Source organism: Panthera tigris, chromosome A1 (assembly GCF_018350195.1).
Source record: "Panthera tigris isolate Pti1 chromosome A1, P.tigris_Pti1_mat1.1, whole genome shotgun sequence".
Taxonomy (NCBI): Eukaryota; Metazoa; Chordata; class Mammalia; order Carnivora; family Felidae; genus Panthera; species Panthera tigris.
In genome coordinates, this window is record NC_056660.1 from 112020635 (window position 1) to 112039556 (window position 18922).

The 18922-nt window shown below is 46.4% G+C and overlaps 1 long non-coding RNA gene across 3 annotated transcripts in view; it reads left to right on the forward strand.

Annotated features, from left to right (window-relative positions):
- Positions 1 to 18667, forward strand: part of LOC107179230 — a 33785-nt gene extending 15118 nt beyond the window's left edge. Inside the window, exons 5-7 of one of the 3 annotated variants that reach the window (XR_006216956.1) lie at positions 3549 to 3634; positions 10327 to 10518; positions 10630 to 12145. This is a non-coding gene — a long non-coding RNA (uncharacterized LOC107179230). Of the gene's footprint in view, positions 1 to 3548; positions 3635 to 10326; positions 12146 to 16107 lie in introns of those variants that run through there. The other 2 variants (XR_006216955.1, XR_001509804.2) reach the window with 2 other exon arrangements.
- Positions 18668 to 18922: the final 255 nt, after the last annotated feature.

The following is an 18922-nucleotide window of genomic DNA, read 5'->3' on the forward strand; positions in this document are numbered from 1 at the left end:
TGCAAGGTGGAGTGTCTGTCCTGGACCTCATGCCTCAGGGGACCCCATGCTTTGGAGTAACTTCCTTGAAATTACTGGAGCTGGAGCCATCAGTCCCTTTATAGGTGCTCTGGTCCTCATTTCTTCCATTAGGTCCCTCTTTCACCTACAGAGTCAATCATAGGCTGGGAGGAACTTGAGAACTCACATCCGTGGGGTTATCCTGGGGCCCTGTGGACAGGCCCCAGTTCCAGGATGATGGTCTGATGAGTAGTTCACTCTCCCAGGGTAGCATGGTATTTCTTTCACTGGATCTCACAAGATGGCCATCAGAATGATGCTGACATGCTGATTTGGGATGACTTAAAAATAAAAAATTAATGTTTATTTATTTTTGAGAGAGAGAGAGAGAGAGAGAGAGAGACCCAGTGCAAGTGAGGAAGGGGCAGAGAGAGAGGGAGACACAGAATATGAAGCAGGCTTCAGGCTCCCAGCTGTCAGCACAGAACCGAACACAGGGCTTGAACCAGGAGATTGTGACCTGAGCGGAAGTCAGATGCTTAACCCACTGAGCCATCCAGGCGCCCCTGATTTGGGATGACTTTTACTCCCATCTGACACAGGATGAGTTCAGAGTTCTGGGCTACCATGCCTCTTGGGCTCAAGGTGCATGTGAAGGCCTGAGCATCAGTCTCTCCTGTTCATGTCCTGATTGTGGTGCCCTTTTAGTCCGTAACCCCCGAGGATGGCCTGTTGGTGGCAGGCATCCTTTATCCTGTCCCCTGCTGCTGTACCACCCCACACTACACCACGTGTCAGGATCTATACCACATGGCCATGCCTCTCTCCCTCGAGGGTTTTGAGACCATTTCTCCACAACCACAATGTGCTATTATAACTGATATTCTCTCTTGCAACAGATTGATTTTTGTGCCCTCCTGGGTTGGTTGTGACGCATGCCAGATAAGGGACAGGCCTTCTTTGTGCAGGTGGAGATGATAATATAGCTCTGACCTCTGCCCTCAACCACCTGCATCTTTTCATTTACCTCCCTTCCATATATGATTGGCTAGGAAACCTTTATAAAGCCAGGACCAAGTGGCACAGTTCCAAGAAACACAGACCATCTATCTAAATTAATTTCAAAATGGCTCAAGTATTTTTATTCTTTACTCTTTGAAAATTCTGAAGGGAATCTAAGTACATGCTTCACAGCAATTCTGTACATTTTTACCTGACAGTTCACAGCTTCTCTAGCACAGATTTCTTCAAAATTCATACCCTTCCTGGGCACCTGGGTGGCTCAGTCAGTCGGGCATCTGACGCCTGATTTCAGCTCAGGTCACGATCCAAGGGTCGTGGGATTGAGCCCCCTGTTGGGCCCCACCTGAGTGTCAGGCCTGCTTAAGATTCTCTCTCTCTTTCTCTCTCCCGCCCCCAACTTCTGCCCCTCTCCCCTGCTTGTGCTCTCTAAAAAAAAGAAAAAAAAAAAATTCTTGCCCTTGCCAAAACACCTAACCCCACAGCCCATGTGGCCTTTCTTCTTCATTTCTACTCTTCCTCTTAGTATTTAATTACCTAGATCTGTGCTGTCCAGAGTATGGTGGCCACTAGCCACATATGGCTGTTAAGCACTTTAAGTGCGGCTGATCTGAAAGGAGATGTGCACTAAGTGTAAAAAACACACTGTATTTTGAAGGCTTGATATTAAATTCAAAAAGGAAATTTAAAATAACTGACTGATTTTTTATATTCATTCCAAGTTGAAATGATAATGTTTTTATATATTGGGTTAAATGAATGTACATATATATGTGTATATAATATATATATATATATACATGTACATATATATGTATATATATGGGATATATGTATATATATGTATATATACATTTTTTTGAGAGAGAGAGAGAGAGAGAGCAAGCAGGGGAGGGCAGAGAGAAGGAGACATAGGACCCAAACCGGGCTCTGCGCTGACAACAGTGAGTCCAATGTGGGGCTCAAACTCACAAACCACAAGATCATGACCTGAGCCGAAGTGGGACCCTCAACTGACTGAGCCACCCAGGTGCCCCTCCTTTTGCTTTTTTAGTATGGCTAGTAGAAAATTTTAAGTGGCATATGTTGCTCATGTTATATTTCTTTTGCACAGTGCTGAGTCAGATCAATGAAGACTTCCCAGTTTTCTCCTTTTCCTCCTGCTTCTTCCTCTTTCCTTCCTGGTTCTGTCTTCCTTGACCTGATGTCTTGGTTTGAAAATACAAAAGTCCCACTAAGTGGTCTGGCAGAAAAGAAGCTCTCCCAGATGGGGGCATCAAAGGGCAAAGGCTCTAGATATAAATACATCAATCATTTATTTTAAATTTTTTTAATGTTTATTTTTTTTGAGAGAGAGACAGCATGAGTGGGGGAGGAGCAGAGAGAGAGACACCCAGAATCCAAAGCAGGCTCCAGGCTCTGAGCTGTCAGCACGGGAGCCTGACACAGGGATTGAGCTCATGAACCTCAAGATCGTGACATGAGCTGAAGTCAGACACTTAACCACCTGAGCCACCCAGGCACCCGATACATCAATCATTTTTGTCTCATCCCACGTATGTTAAATAGATCACCATCATAAAATTTACTACACAGAAAACAACATCAGATGGAGGAAAAACAGTATTTTTTTTTTCCTGAAACACTTACAATGTCCACATCTTAATCTAGAGTTTAAATTATTTCATTCATGATTTAACTCCTCGCAAATGTCTGTTGTGTCTAGGCTCTGCCATGATTCTATACTTCTCAGTCGACACATTCATATTAAGACCATTAGCTCTTTTTTATTTAAAATTGGTAGGCAACACTTTCCTATTTTGTGTTTCTTCACTTGGATAAATGTCTAGTTCCCAGTCCATCATCACCAATAACTTAAGAACCATTTTATTCTTCACTCCAGGAGGCTGTCCCTAATCAGGAAAGCCAGGCTGCTGTGACTCACGCCTCGCATAAAATATGTCTGTTTGGGAAAACAGCCAGAACTATTGCTTGACCTTATGATAAGAGATAAAAAGTAGTTGTGAATACAACAGGAAGATTTGTTCTAAACTTTTAAATATTTTTATTTGATGATCTTTTAAATTTTATTTGATGATCTTTTAAATCTTTTGAAATGCAGTGCACAATGACAGCTAACAAGAGACGTATTCCCACGTCTAAGTGTTCACATATGTGAAAAATAATTGGATGTGGGCTGAATAGATGCATTTGAAACAAATCATGGGTGAAGAACAAGAGACGATCTTTTACTTGATGATTATTCTCCCTATGTTAGTAAGGGAGTAATTTACCCTGGGTGGTTGCAGCCAAAGATTGAAAAGCTAACCAGTTAATGCTATCAGCCTGTGGTTTTGTTAAGTCAGGAATCGAACTTGGAAAATAGTTTCTTGGAATCTCCGGGGAACAGGGTGGGGCTGGAAAGCCGGAATCCCATGTCTTTGCCCATGAAGAGCACACATATATAATTTTAGGATTTATTAGTTAGTATTTACTAATACTTTGGTTTTGTACATTTAAAATTTCAGACAATTGCTTGTTCATGTTCACGGAGGAAGAGGAAGTCGAGTATTGTGTAATTAAACGGAATCAGGAGAATTTACGCTGATATTTGGTAAGCCATTTCCTCTTCTTACTACAAGTGTCTGATACATGCTTTTCCCGATAAGTAGCGGAACTGCTGTTCTCATCAGAAATTTCGGAGCTGAAATAGAAATCTCTGAGGGGCTGTTTGACTTTGAAGTGGCGTTTTCGTAAGGATTTTTTGGAAACAAGGAGCAGTTGCGAATTTAGATCTTCGAGGACTGTGCTATTACCTCTGACGAGATGAATGTTCAGGCATGTGCAAACAAGTCTCTTGGTGTTTGGCCCAGAAAGCTCGATTGTTTCCCCTCTGGCCTGCACTTTCTGTGTGAGAGTGGACCCTTGCAGTAGAGCAGGAGTAGGACAGTGATCTGGAGATCTGCACGCTTACCCAAAAGCCCAGCCAGCTTCTCCTGAGTTAGGATGAGGCCGACTGCACTCCTCAAGAAGTCCCAACGTAGAAGCAGCTTTCAAAGATCCCTTTCCCCACCCCTCCCCCTCTGTGCGGTGCTTGCCCTCAGCCAAATGCATGGCTGTGTGCTCCTAAAGATCTCAGGACACCTCCCAGCAGCTTTTGCAATCCGTCCCAAGCCTAACACTAGAGCAAATCCTCTAAATGTGTAATATAAATTTGCCCTGGTCTAATCTGGGGACCCCATGGGGGCGCTGCCTTAATACCACATGTCCAGGTGAGGTATGGAGAGACAGACTGATTTCTATCTCTGTTAAATATGCTCCCTCTTAAGTGATGTGACTAAGGAAGGAACACCTTCTCAAATTTCTCTGGAGGCCTATGGTTTGGTGCTAAGAAGATATGGAGGCCGAAATTTGCAGCTCTTTACTAAATCCTGCCATACACCTGCAGCCTTGTCAGTATAAATTCTGATCTCAGAGGAAAAATGAGCTTCAAATGTGACCCACACAGATGCATATCAGAACCCTGTCTAATAGATAGGCTGGCGGAGCCGTAGAAGAAGTGGGTACCAAATCACCAAATCAAAAAGATGTCTACACCCCAGTGTTCATTATGGTATTATTTATAATAAATATGGAATATATAACAGATAGATATGGAAGCAGCCCAGGTGCCACTGATGGATGAGTGGCTAAAGGAAAGGGGAGGTGCACACACACACACACACACACACACACACACGGGATGGAATACTATTCAGAAAGAAAGAAGGCACTGTTGCTGTTTGTGAGAACATGGATGGCCCTTAAGGACAGTATGCAAAGTGAAGTAAGGCAGGCAGAGAAAGACAAACTACTGTTTGATATCATTTATACGTGGAATCAAAAGAAGAGAGAACAGGCTGGTGGTTGCCAGACTGGGTGGTAGGGGACAGGGGCAGGGGACAAAATGGGTGAAGGGGGTGGAAAGGTACAAACTTCCCATCATAAAGTCCCGAGGGTGTAATGTACAACATGGTGACGATAGTTAATAATACTGAATGGCAAATTTGAAAGTTGCTCAGAGAGTAGATCTTAAAAGTTCTCATCACAAGAAAAAATAATTATATATATGTATGGTGATGGATGTTGACTAGACTTACTAGGGTAATCATTTTTGCGAGATGCATCAAATCATTATGTTGGAGAAATAAAACTAATACAAGGTTATATGTAAATTATCCCTCCATTTAAAAAAAGGTGTGGGTGGGTGCCTGGTAAGGGCAGGAGGTGAAGGTGAAGAAGACCTCCCAACACTAAAGGAGCACCAGCTGGGGCCCCGGGTCCCTGGGGAGGAAGACACAGGTCTGCCCTGCTTAGAGGCACGTGGAGCAGTGATGGTGGGTGGAGCCCTCCTCCCGTCATCCTGTTTCTAGACATTAAATATCTGGTTCAAATCTCTGAATCTCTGAATGCTTTTCATAGCGTGAAGGGAAAACAGAGGAGGAGTCCAAGCCTAAATGCTAATGCAAGTCTCTGCATTAAAGAAACATTTATTATGGGTTTGAACCAAGGCCAGGCTCAGGCTGCCAGAGAGAGCTGGAAGGAGAGATTGGAGAGTGCTTCCTTTGAAGCTGGCGGTCAGATCTCTGCTGGCTGTGGTAGCGAACCTATCTTATCCCACCAAAGAGGAAGGCTATTATTTAGGAGGGAGGGGGCCCGCATTTGAAGTTCTGTATTAACATTATTACAAATGATAGAAAACTTTTTTTTTCCAGACAGCTTTTATGTTGCAGAGACCAAAACAACTTGCCTAATGTGGGTTTTGCCCACTCCCCTTAGAGTAGTAATTTTAAAAGAGCTTTAATTTAATGAAACAAACTGCCATGCCAAATAGTCCCCAGTGGGGGTGGAGATGGTCTGCAGTGCTGAAGGGCTGTCAGCCCTGCCTGAAATTTCCAGGCTGTGGAGTTGTCCTGGGCCTGCCGGCCGCCTAGGGGTGCAGCTTTTCACGAGTAGCTCTCAGTGCCAAGCCAAGAGCCAGGATGAACAAGGATGAGCCGACCTTACTGTGCCCTCATGGCAGCTCTGAGCCTGAGGGGGCCAGGTGGGACGGGGAGAGAGGGCATCCAATGTGAATCCAAAGCAGAAAGTATGAAGGGCCATGTGAAAGTCTGATAGAACATTGCAGGGAGATCACCACCAGGCAGGGGGCATCAGGTGGAGAAGGCATATTTAGGATGCACTTCAAAAGATGGTCAGGATTTGGACAAGAAACAGAGTAGAAGACAGATGAAAAGAGGGCACATGGGGAAGTTGGAGGCATGCCTGGGGAAGGAGGAGAGTTTGGAGAAGAGTCTGAGAAAGGTAATCAGGGCCAGGTTGTGGAGGGTCTGGTGTGGGAGGGAAAGGGCTGGGGGTCGCCGCAGTGGCCCAGGGGAGAGGAGCCGAGTCTGGCAGTGCTGTTGCAGGCGTGTCTGTGACAGTGACTGTCAGCGGGGCCGGGAGCTTAAAAACTGAGGCTGGGAGCACAGAACCTGAGTTTGGGCTTAAATGGTCTGAGGTGAAGCCACGGGCATTAGGATTTGTGAAAAGCTGCCCATAGTCACTGATTCTAAGATGCTGTCAAGGTGAAGAACGAATCGTTTGCATTCTGATTCAGTGGGGTGGGACTTGTTTTCGAAGCTTGCGGTGATGCCAGTGATCCTGGTCCACGGGCCACTCTTGGAGTAGCAAGAGGGTCCTTAGGACTCGGCCACGCAGAGCACCTGCCTCAGTTGAATCTTGCTGGGGAAGAAAAACAGAAAACATTTGACCTCTTCCATCTGGTATGCCCTGGGATGCTGGCGCTTGCTGAGGGAGGGCAGCCTTTTTCACTAGCGGTTGCTGTCCTTCAGGGACAAATGGGAACTCTAAACTGAAGCACACATACTCCTAGGGCTAGAGGAAGACATTTCAGGGGTTGAGCGAGCATGGGCAGCTTTTGCTGGATCCGTTTCCTCAACTTCCACAGCTAGGCTGTCCCACAGAAGATCCGCCGGAGGGCACCCTTCTCCATGCTGACCCGCCTACTCCTCCTCGCCTTCCCTCCCAGTCTCTTCCCTCACCCTTGGCAGAGGGAAGATTTCCCTCTCATAGGCCTTACCACGGATGGGGCACTGTGGCCGGATGCAAAAGTCCCCATGATTCAAACCAGAGGGCAACGAGAAAATGCAGGCTCTCGCGATCAAAGCAAGAAATAGTTGACGGTGTTGCCCTTGGCTTCATGAGCACAGAGCCTTCTCTATCGCTGCTAGAATCATATCTTGTAAGGGATTCTCAGGAGGGCCCGCAGCAATATGCTTATTTGAATTTAAAAGATGAAATCATTCTTTTCCGACCAGAAGTAAGTCAACTTTGCTTAATGTTGACAATGAGGACTGACTTTGCAATTAGATCATACATTTATTTAGCCATATGGACCAGTTCTTATTCTAAACACTTTACACAAATGCAGTGATTTAATCCTCTCAAAGGCCTTATAATTAAGTACTATTATTCCCAGTTGATACAGAATATTGATGTACAAGAGGTTAAGTAACCTGTCCACAGTCACATGGCTGGTAAGGGTTGACATTTTCTATAAATTTCACAAACTCAATCTATAGTTCCAACATTTTCACAAAAATACAATGTGATGTCCATGTTCAAAGTACAGTACTTGGGCATCTTTGGCAGTTATTTAAACATATGGTAAAGATCTTTAACTATTGCCTTTAAAATTTGGCTCACTGACTATGCAGTCTTGGCCCAGTCCCACTTTTCTGAGGGTCAGCCCCTCGTCTGCAAAAAATGGAACAAGCATCTCTGCTCAGCAGGGTTGCTGAAAGAGCAAATGTGAGAGCCCAAGAAGTAGCCTGGCCTGTAGCCAGTTCTGGATGAATGGCAGATATTATTAACATGGTTGGCATCTGGAAAGCCATCTTGGCGTGTGGTAGGAGCTCCCTGAATGTAAGCGCCCTTCCACCTGATTAATGATCCCCAGATTTCATTCCCATGGCATAAAATGCCCTGTGGGGGGTGGTAGTGTGAGGCAGCTATGCATCCTCTTGTCTTTCTTGTCCAAATTTCCTCAAAGAAGACATCACAGTGCACTTCCTCCAGCATGCCCCCTCTGAGTGATAAAGCCTCACAATGACCTCTCTTTTCGTTGATCTGGCAGATCAATGAATCAGTGAATGAATGAATGCTGGGAATCGGGGAGAGGGAATGAGGCAGGCACTTCCTTGCCTTCACCAAACTTGCGGTCTAGATGTCACCAGACAATTGCAACACTGACAGATGCCAAAATAGTAGAAAAAGAGGGGCCAGCGCAAGCCCACGTAAGGGGCATCAAGGAAGGGAAGGCTTCCTGGAAGGAAGTGTTGTCTAAACTAAAATCAAATGGACAATTAGAAGTCAGACAGCAGGAGCGGTGTATTCATAGGCCTAGAGGTAAGAAAAGATCCACTGAGCTTTGAGAATAGGACTTAGTAAACTTGACCATGGATGGAAGATTTCCTAGTCCTAAGCTTGATTTCTTGCCTTCTATTGCCCCTCCCAGATGGTCAAAACACAAGGAGTTTTCTACATCTTTTGTATTCACCCTATATTTGCTCATTTCTTACCTCCTGGAGCACTGCATAGAACCCATTCTAGCCAGGAAATGGGTTAAGAGCACCCCATCTGCTTGTCCCTAGGACACACATCCCCAGGAAGCCATGCTCTGAAATATCTGTTCACACATCAAAATCGGGATTATGTGGGAGCACTTCACCTGCAAGGGGCAGACAGACCCCGTGGCCTCAGAGCTGGGGCTTTGGGTCTATAGGGTGGATGAAATGTGTGGCTTGTCCCAGTCTGCCTTTCGATCCCAAGATCAGAGAAGAGCACAGAGTCAGCAGCAGGGCAGGGAGAGCAGGATTGTCTGTTCATACTCTCTCTCTGTGACTGAAGGTCAAATCCTGTCACCAGCAGACAGACTAGCCTTTTTTGCTTCCCCGGAGTGGCCCTGGACACTCTCTCTCCTCCATACTTTCTGGGGCTTTCTGTTCCAGTCTGCGAAATTAACTCCTGCAATTGGAATAAGAAACAAGATCTGGACACTGCAAATCCACCAACCGAGATCAGATATGTCTTTTGAGGCATGAAAGCAAAGATTTTCTGTGATTTTTCAGAGCCTTCCCAGTTGCAAGATTTTCCTGGAAATCCACAAGTAAGTGCTACTTGTGTACTAGAAACAATGAAATTCATTCTTACGGTTGGCTCCAGAGTGGTCAGTGATATCACCACACAGGCAAACACACTCCCTATCCGTCTGCTAGCGAAGGCTACATTTATGTCAAACTAATTTATGTGTTTCCAGTTTAAAAAATTCAGTTTATTTTCCCTTTGCTTGTGATGAGCAGGTTGGCTGACAAAGAAAAATCAGTAGAAGGAGACTTTCCCAAAGATCAGAAAAAGAGTAAAGCAGAATGTGAGAACACTTGGCTCTGTTGGCCTGACCGGTACATTGACCAAAGTCTGAGGTCTAGGGTGAAGTTCCCTGCACATGGAGACTTGGCCACTTGAACCATACTAGAGCCTGCCATTTTCTCTCTTTCTTTCTTTTTTTAAATATAATTAAGTGTCAAGTTAGCTAACATACGGAGTGTACAGTGTGTTCTGGGCTTTGGGACTAGATTCCCCGTGATTTTTCACTTACGTGCAACACCCAGTGCTCATCCCAACAAGTGGCCTCCTCGATGCCCATCACCCATTTTCCCTCCACCCCCCCCATCAACCCTCAGTTTGTCCTCTGTACTTAAGAGTCTCCCATGGTTTGACTCCCTCTCAGTTTGTAACTATTTTTTTTCTTCCCTTCCCCCATGGTCTTCTGTTAAGTTCCTCAAATTCCACATACGAGTAAGAACATAAGATATCTGTCTTTCTCTGAATGACTTATTTCACTTAGCATATTACATTGTTGCAAATGGCAAGATTCCATTATTTTTCATTTCTGAGTAGTATTCCATTTTATACACACACACACACACACACACACACACACACACATACACACACACACACATATACACCACATCTTTATCCATTCATCAGTCACTGGATATTTGGGCTCTTTCCATAATTTGGCTAGTGTTAATAGTGCTGCTGTAAACATTGGTATACACGTGCCCCTATGAATCATCACTCCCGTATCCTTTGGATATAAATGCCTAGTAGTGAGTCTGCCGTTTCTAAGAGCACTTCTTTTTGCTCCTAAAAGTAATCCCAACTTTCCTTTACAAGACCTTTAACATGTGTGTTTTCCAGGATGTCTTTCCTGACCGATCTCACCTGGCCCTGGTCACTCCTTTGGATTTTCTTTCATGGCTGTGTGCCCCACCTTGGGTTGTAAGCCCTGTGAAGTCAGGAACAAACCATTTCTTGACTGTCCTCTCTGCAGCTCTAGAGGAAGCATTTTGTCAATGGGAGGGATGGGGTCCGAGGCTACCGACTCCACAGGTACCATTTCCTTACTGGCGGGATGTTTGAGCCCAAATCCAGCCCCTGTCTTCCTCCATCGCTTTGGACTCCTCTTGCAAATAGGCCATTTTGCACAACTGCCTTTTCCAGGAGACACCTTGCACTGCGATGCTTGTGTTTGGCTGCAGTTAATTCCAAGGCCTGTGCCAGCCACACACTCAACAAGGGCCATGCTTCCAGCCAAGTGAGTCCTCTGAAATGAAAACACAAACAGGCCATCCTGCCGGGACCGGTAGCCGCCTGCTGCTAGCTGGGGAGGAAGGACTTTCATTAGTTATTGTCACTGAGCTGGCACTGTGCCAATCCCCACATCTGGAAACAGTTATGAAGAAAGAAGAGGCATGAAAGCCTGGGCCTCATGACCCTGCAGTGTTCCTTTCTGCTGCTTTATTTATTAATTTGCTGGTTTGGAGTGATCAACTCAGGTCCCCAGTGTAAGTTACAGGAACCGAAGTTAAAAAGGGGCCACGACAGTCACAATACGCTCCGAAAACAGGCCAAGATCTTATTTATGGGGTCTTGGATGAACTTTACATCTAAATAAACATGTTTTGAAGTTGCATAGTGTGTTGGACTTTAATCACCAAGCCAAGCCTTTCTAAGCTCTGCTTCGAGCTTCATGCTCCTCCCCAACTTGGCAGGACTCTGCCACATAGGTCTCCAGGGCACGCTAGGATTTGTGCTCATTGGATTTGGACATGCAGATAGAGCCTGCTGTTTGCACACGCGTGCACACACGTGCACACACACACACACACACACACACACGCACACACACAGGGACACACTTGTTACCTTCCCCGCCTGCCTCCTTTAAACTGTAAGTAACTGAAATGTTTCAGTGGAGGCTGACCTGTGTCTGCACGTACCAGTGCCATGTGCCGTTAGCTGCTGACAGTGCCCTGAAGATGAAATAGTCCACAAGGCCTAGGGGCCTGTTCCAGAGTGCTTATTGGTTCTAAAGTTTGGAAAGTGCTATATGGAAGATGGGCTTTTTGAAAAGGGCCCAAATTCAAACGTTAGGATATTTAGATTTCTATACAATGGAAGGGTGGAGAAGGATGGTCTTAAATCGAATGATCAAGAAGGCATTTTCCTTGGCCATTGAGAATGGATGCACAGAAAAGCAACTCTTCCAGGCTCTTGTAGGTCTCAGAAACTGTAAGGTGCTAACGAGAACCAGAAACCCAGACTAGCAGTATGTCTGTCTCTGGTACTAACTCTGTCTCTGGTTTGGGGTTTGATGAGTTGCAGTCTACCTTGCTGACTTGGCTTCCCTCCCAACCAGATGATGAATCACCTCTTCTGGGAAGAATCCCAAACCCCCTCCACTCCTCTCACCCTCGACCGACTAGCCAGCCACCATCCCCCCCTCGCCCCGTGTGGTTGGGTACTTTCCTTTCGAGCTCCTTTCTATGGAGCCATATATTAAGCACTTATTTCATTGTATATACGCCTGGCTCCCCCACCAGACTGAGTGCCTCATGGACGGGGAATGACTGAGTCATTTCTGCAACTGCCACAGGCAGCCCGTCGCTGAGCTCGTAGCATGATTTCTGTGAGTGTTTGTACAATCAGTCCAGAACCACTTTGTGGAGCGAGACGGTTGACATCGGCAGTAGCTTTTTTTTTTTAATGACATAGAAAAATAGGACTTACTCAAATTACAGTTCAACTGTGACTTCAGAAACGTGCTAATTAATCCGGACACATCTTTTCTACAGACTCTGGGGGTCATTTTAATTCTTTTGTTGTCCTGGGATTCTGTTGTATTAAATGTTAATCTAAGTGACTGTGCCGTTAATTTGAAGAATTCTCAAGGACAGATAATTGATGTTTGATCAGTAACTTAAAGAGGAATAAAAGGAAAGTTTGGGTTTTTGTTTAAATGAGACTTGCCGAAGTGTTGTCGTATGTGGGGTTGTGCCAGGCACCCCAAAGAATTATCTTTCACTTCTTATGTTACACACTTTTACGGTGCTTTAAGAGAAATGAGGGCTCAGAATACATAGTCCATCCGCAGTGTGAAATGTATTAGGAAAGAAAATGATCTGTCTTGCCAGCCAAAGAGTCAGATGGAGGTCATTGCTGGAGTACGGGAGGCTGCAAAGAGGGGTCTAGATAATTAAAGAGGAATGATGAGGCCTTGCCAGCGCTTGCTGCAGTATGTTTAAGAGTCCACATGTGCTGAGACCATAAGTTAGCTCTGGGAGCCTAGAGGCTACCTGATGGTAAATTGGGTGCAGGTGGGAATGTTCCCTTTGGGAGGTCCCAGGCCATGGGGAGCCCAGTGTCAGTGCTGCAAACTCCCTCAGGTGTCTGCTTAAGCCCTGGGGAAAAGACAGGGATGTGCTTCCCCCAAATTCAAGAAAGCAATTCTCGTCTTGCCTATGCCAGCTGAGTAGCATTTTTATTTGTTCAACGCAAATTCTGGAGACTTCATCAGAGGACCCTGCAAGTGGCTAATCTGGAGGAGCAGCGAGTCACTGCTATGGGAGCAGGTGGATAATCCCTTCCCCTGTATCTGGGAGGCACGGGCTCATCTAGATTCACCAAGCAGTAAATACAGATGGTTCTTTCTGTAGGCTGGGAGTGGCCTAACGGTAAGGTTGTTGAGGGGTGCTAAATAATTCTAGTTGAGTCACTCAAAGGAACACAGATTTCATGGTGAAGATAAACGATGGTTCCACAGCTCAGTCCTCTGCCTCTCTGGGGTGGGAGGGAATGGTTCTGTGTCACCACTTTCCTCACCGAAGCTGCCTCATTCACCAGAAAGTCTGCTGGGGACTTGCGGGGTTTGCTCAGTGAACATCTGTGCAAGCGAGAGAAAGTTCTAGAGCTTTCGAAAAGTGTGCAACTACACTGCCCGCCGAGGGGCATTCAACAGTGGTGTAGGCAGTGCGGCTGCTAGGACCTGGTGGGCCATCTCTGTTCAAATGCTGATTCTTCCGCTTACAGCTTCATCACTTCTCTGGCAAGCTCCTTCGCCTCTCCCAGCCTTGCCTTTCTAATATCTGTAAAACAGAAAAACGATTCCCAACCCATAGGATTATGTTAAGGATGAAATGACTTAATGCATAGAAAGTACTTAAGACAGCACCTGCCGTTGGTAAGCTAGGAGTGGTGTGCAAACGGGTAAATAGTCCGTGTGCGCGCATGCGTACACGTATAGCCTGTGCGCATGCGTGCACGTATGTGCCTTTCTCGGCTTCCCCATGGCTCTGAAGCTCGCTGCCTTTCTAGAAACAGCCTCATCTGGGGGATCCCCGGGCTAACCCCTGCTTTTGCTGTCTTGGGAAGCAGCAGTCCAAGCCCCTTTCCGTGGCTCCTCTCATCACAGCATTTAGGCCCTCAAGTCTTGGTGAAAGGTCAGGAGCCCCATGGGTGGAAGGCTGAGGAGGAAATGCTGGGGAAGGCTGGGAGTGGGAGGGAGCCGGCTTGGAGAGGCGGCTGGTGCTGACAGGTGGGCTCTGGGCCCACAGCCTGACTGCTGCGTGAGGGGCGGGGCGGGTCCAGAGAAGTCAGGGTGTGTATCACGGAACCCTGAAATGCGGAGTAATTTTGCCTCCATTTCAGGGTAAAGGTGCTGATCTAGAGAACGGGCATGTTCCAAAGTGTGCCAACCAGCAGGCAAGATGTGTCTGTTATCTCTCAAGCTGTCTGGCCTGCACAAATCACCTTCTGTACCATGGATTCAAATGTCCTGAGGCCTTTTGGGGGAGGCAGGGTGGGGGCAGGATCAGAGCACTTCTTAGGCACTTTCAACATGGCTCTCTGGATGGCTGCTGTAGAGCCACATCTCTCGATGGCTGCAACATCTTCCCCCTTCTTCTGATGGTCACACAGCTTGCGGCTGAGGAAGTGGAGGCTTTCTCTGCATTTTAGCACGGGGGGGGGGGCATCAAAATCAGGATGTGACGTTGGGAGGGAAGGTGGGGAGGGGAGCCAGGACAAACATTTTTTTAAGCCCCTTGGTTTCTGCCCGACTCTGAGGGCCACTTAAATCAGAATCCTAGCTGCGTGGAGGAACCACCAGCTAAAGTGGTGTCTGTCTCCGCTTACTCCAGACCCATCCGTTGCAATGGGTGGGGGTTGCACCAGAAGGGATTTAGGCTGGACCTTCCAAAACACAGACAGCAGTCAATTACTGAGGCTGTAGCTGTTAACTGGGCTCCATGCAGAGCTATTCTGAAGTTCTAAAAGAAGAGCATGTGTAAACACTTGGGCTAAGTGTCACGGCAGACCTAAGGGCTAACATGGGAAAGGAGAGCCTCCCTCAAGTGGGAAGGCCAAGGAACGAAGACGACGAGATGATAACACAGCAGCCCAGAAAGGTTACGGAATCTGCCTGAGGGCACACAGCTTCTCAGGAGCAAAGCTGTTCTTACATGAGTGGAGACCAGGAGGAGCCCAGTGCTCTGCATAGCGGAAGCAGAAGTGGGGCTGTGTGGGGTGTGGGCTGTGTGCTGTGTGCCTTGCCCCACAGGAGCCAAGGCTGATGTCAGGATACGTGGGAGAGCAGGCTAGATCCATCAAAAGGAGGCATGCTATAGGAGCCTTAGCGGCCAGGCACAGCAAAAGAACGACAATGCGTGGAAAGTAACTTTGGGTGTAGGGATTATGGATGGGATCAGTTTTATTCTATGATCTAGCCTTTTCGGTGTTTTCCAAGCTCTGTATAATCTGCATGCGTTCTTTTTTTAACCAGAAAAAAAAAATGTCCATTAAAATGAAAGAAAACAGACAGGGAAGTCTGGATTTTCTCTCATAAACAATAGAAGCCATTGGGCGTGTCCTAGGAGATCAGTGTTTCCAGAGAAGCGGTATTTGGGGAAGATAAGGCAGGCAGTGTTGGGAAAGGTGGATGGCGGCAGTGAGGGTAGGGTGTCAAGGAGACTGGCTGGGGACTGCTGCTGGTGAGAAGTGAGGCAGTGGGGTATTTGAGTGCTACCTGGGGGAGCAGAAACATCTGGAGAGGTGTGGAAAGAATGCTTGGAGGGTCTTGGTTACCGTTTGCACGTGGGGGGCAAGAAGAGGGAAGAGGCAAAATTTGCTGTGGGGTTTCCAACCCTGGGCGGTGCCCTTGGCAGGAATATAGAAGCCAAGAGGAGTGGGACGAAGGAGAGGAGTGGGACAAAGCAGCCATTGGGGCTTGCTGGAGTTTGGAATGCATTGCCTTTGGGTGATGTCTATTTTTTTGAGGCCTTTGCCCTCCAAGCAGGAAAACTTGAGGGGAGTAGAGAAAAGGCATGGATAAGCTTTGTGTCTTAAGTTCCCTACTGTGGCTATCACTCCTCGAAAGTATTTGAGGTCAGGCAACCTCAAAAGTGCCTGCGGATTCTTCTAGGAGATTTTATCTGAGCCAAATCAATGCAACTCTCGTGTGAAAAATCCATTTCCCTGGAAAATGAAGTTGGGTTCTAACCAACAAGTAGTAGCGTTTGGCAAGCCCTGATTAAGAAAGCCAGTGTTTGGAGAAGTTGTGACAACAGCCAGTCATTTAGGAAAGTAAACACTGGGGGCCTCATGCCATTTTAGGACTGTGACAGTTGGTTCTGTCCCCTTCAGATGTAGAGACTGACGCTGCAGGTTTAAGCGCTTGCTGGTACCAGCCTGTGGACCACCCAGGCCCCCTTTGCAGGCTTTGAAAAGCAAGAAGAGTTGAAGGTGACCCCGACCAAACACAGTTTCCTTTCCCTGTTCATTGTGGAGAAGACACTGAATATCTAACAACTGGACTTAGCAAAACAAAAGACAAACCACCTGCCAGTCACCACGGTATCTTGACCGACATTCAGAAAGTCAGCTGGGCCTCAGTGCAGCAGCTGACCACTTTCCAACGTGGTCATGTCGCTGCTAAAAATTTTCGGGTGTCTTTCCCTTTGTCGATGTCTGTATTTCTTGAAAAGCTTTACATGAATTGAATCGTAGTTTAAACTCATCTGAGCTTTACCCGTTTAACCTAAAACGCCACTGGGCTATGTTTCTCAGACTTTGACATGCACACAAATGACCTGGTGATCTGTTAAAATACAGTATCTGATGGGGGGTGGGGTGTCTAAGATTCTGCATGTGTTCCACACGTTCTCAGGGGCAAGGTTATGGTATGCCCTTGACAACCCAAATCCAAATTCCCCAAATGGCACTGCAGTAACCCCTCAATTTTAGTAGACAGGGCTGTTTCTTGCATTTGTCAGGGGGATAGAGAACTGCTGTGTGTATAGTACTGTTCTAAATGCTGTGTGTTGTACAAAGAATGGAAGCTTTCCCCCAGATGTGACTCATGTGTTCCTTTAAGTTGGATATCTCATGCCAAAGCTCATCCTTCTTTCTCCCCAGCAAGTCTTAGGGTGCTGAAGAGCTAATTCGCTACATGGCAGCAGCTTTTTTAGGCCGAGTGCCCTCTGGAAATTATTTTGGCCATGTCATCTGTCCCCACTGATGCACAGACATCACCAGGAGCTCTGGGAAGGATGGCCAGAGGGAGGTATGAAGTGGACCAAGCTGCGAACACCAGTTCTCCCACCCACAGACCCCCAAACCAGTTTCTCTCGGTTTCCTTTGTGGGGAACTTGCTGGAACCACTAATTCGTCGTGATGTTTAAGGCGTGTCGTCAAGCACAACAGGGTTATTTTCAAAAACTGAACTGTTTTTGGTGATCTTACATGAGCCACAGAATGTGAAAGTAGTCATTTTTATAAAGTGCCTGAAAAAGCCTAGTAATTATTGTTCCAAACAAGCCGGTCTTTCTCTTCAGTTTGTCTGACATGGAAAGAAAAAGAAAATCCCTTCCAAGTGAGCGGTCTTTTAGTGAGCTGTGCTCGCCCTAGCTGGATCCAGGTCAGCGGGGATGGGGGACCCCTGCTTTTCTCTCCAGCTGCATCTTGTCCTGTGGTCCAAAAACACCCCTCCAAGCAGCTGTCTCTGGTGGGAGAGCATGTTTACAATCACGGCGCTCTGTGTTTTACAGTTTCCGAGAGGGGCAGTGGTGGGCAAGAACGGGATTTATTTTTTACTTACATCTAAACAGTCAATGAAATATTACTGTAATCTCTTACTGAGCTCATGGAAAAACTCAAGTCATCGAATGTTAGTTTTACAGATGAGGGAAGTTTTACAGCAACATTACCTGACTGGCTCCAAAGCCCGTAAATCTTGCTACAGGGAGAGTTAGGCTGGGAAAGCAGGGCTCCCGGGCTCTTACACACAAGATGCATCTTCCCTAAAACTGCGATGCAGCTAATGCTCCAGCCCCGGGGGAAATTTCAAGCCTGGGCTTGGATCTCTTTGAGTGCTTCCTAATGTCCTGTGCCAAGCAGTCATGTTGAAACAGAGAAACGTTCTGCTTGAAATTAATTAAAAGATCATTTTCACATGATCGCTTCTAGAGTTGCTACTCAGTGACCTCTATTATATAAAATAGTTACTGGGGAGAAGTAAGCATCTCATATGCATCAACCACTTGACTTGAGTTATATTATAATCTACTCTAAGTCCTGTGGGGTAGTTTTGATGATCATCTCTATGAGATAAGTAGCAGTTGAAGCTCAGAGGAATTGACCAGCTTGCCCAAGACCACACAGCTTATAAGGAGCTGGGATTTGAACTCAGGCCATCTGCCTCCAGAGCCTGTACTCAACAGCTTTGTTATACTGGTGTCATTACTCAGGCAAGGCTGGCTGTCTACATGGTGGATCCTGGCGTGGGGACAAACGTGAACCAGCTGCAAACCTGAACCATTAAGTGAAATTGCCAAGGGCTGCTTCCTCCCTTTCCTTCCCAGAAACTTCCTGTTGTTTCTTACCTTACCCTTCTGGTCAAAGCCACCCCAAATTTTTAAAGGAGTTATTTTACAGCAGCTCACACTCAGATGCCAAACCATGGAGGCTGCTGTGTGCTCAGACCTCAGCCCAGCCAATGCAGCCTTCCCAGCTGGTGATCTGAGAGGCCATCCATCTTGACTCAGTGAGTGGGGCCATTGCCAAAGATACCTCTCTCTTTGCTTGACCACTGGCTGAGCAGAAAGTCAGCAGATAGGATTTTTTGATGGGAAAATCACCAAAATAGTTCTTCCTATGCTAATCTCTGGATTTTCTCCCACAGGGTCCAGAAAGAAAAAAAAAAGAAGAAGAAGAAAGAAAAAAGAAATGATAATAAGCACCATGATGAGGAAAGAATTCATAGATAAAGTGGAGCTAAATCGTAGGGGCCCAAACCCAGAACCTAGGGCAGCAGGAGAGACATTTTCCTCTCTCAGAAATTTGTTTTCAGGAAAGTGCATTTATTCCAGACTGAAGTGTGTATTTGATAGTGCTCCCCAGTGAGCAGAATGAGCCTCATCTGGACAGAGACAGGCAAAGGGAATATTTTCCCCAAAGTGGC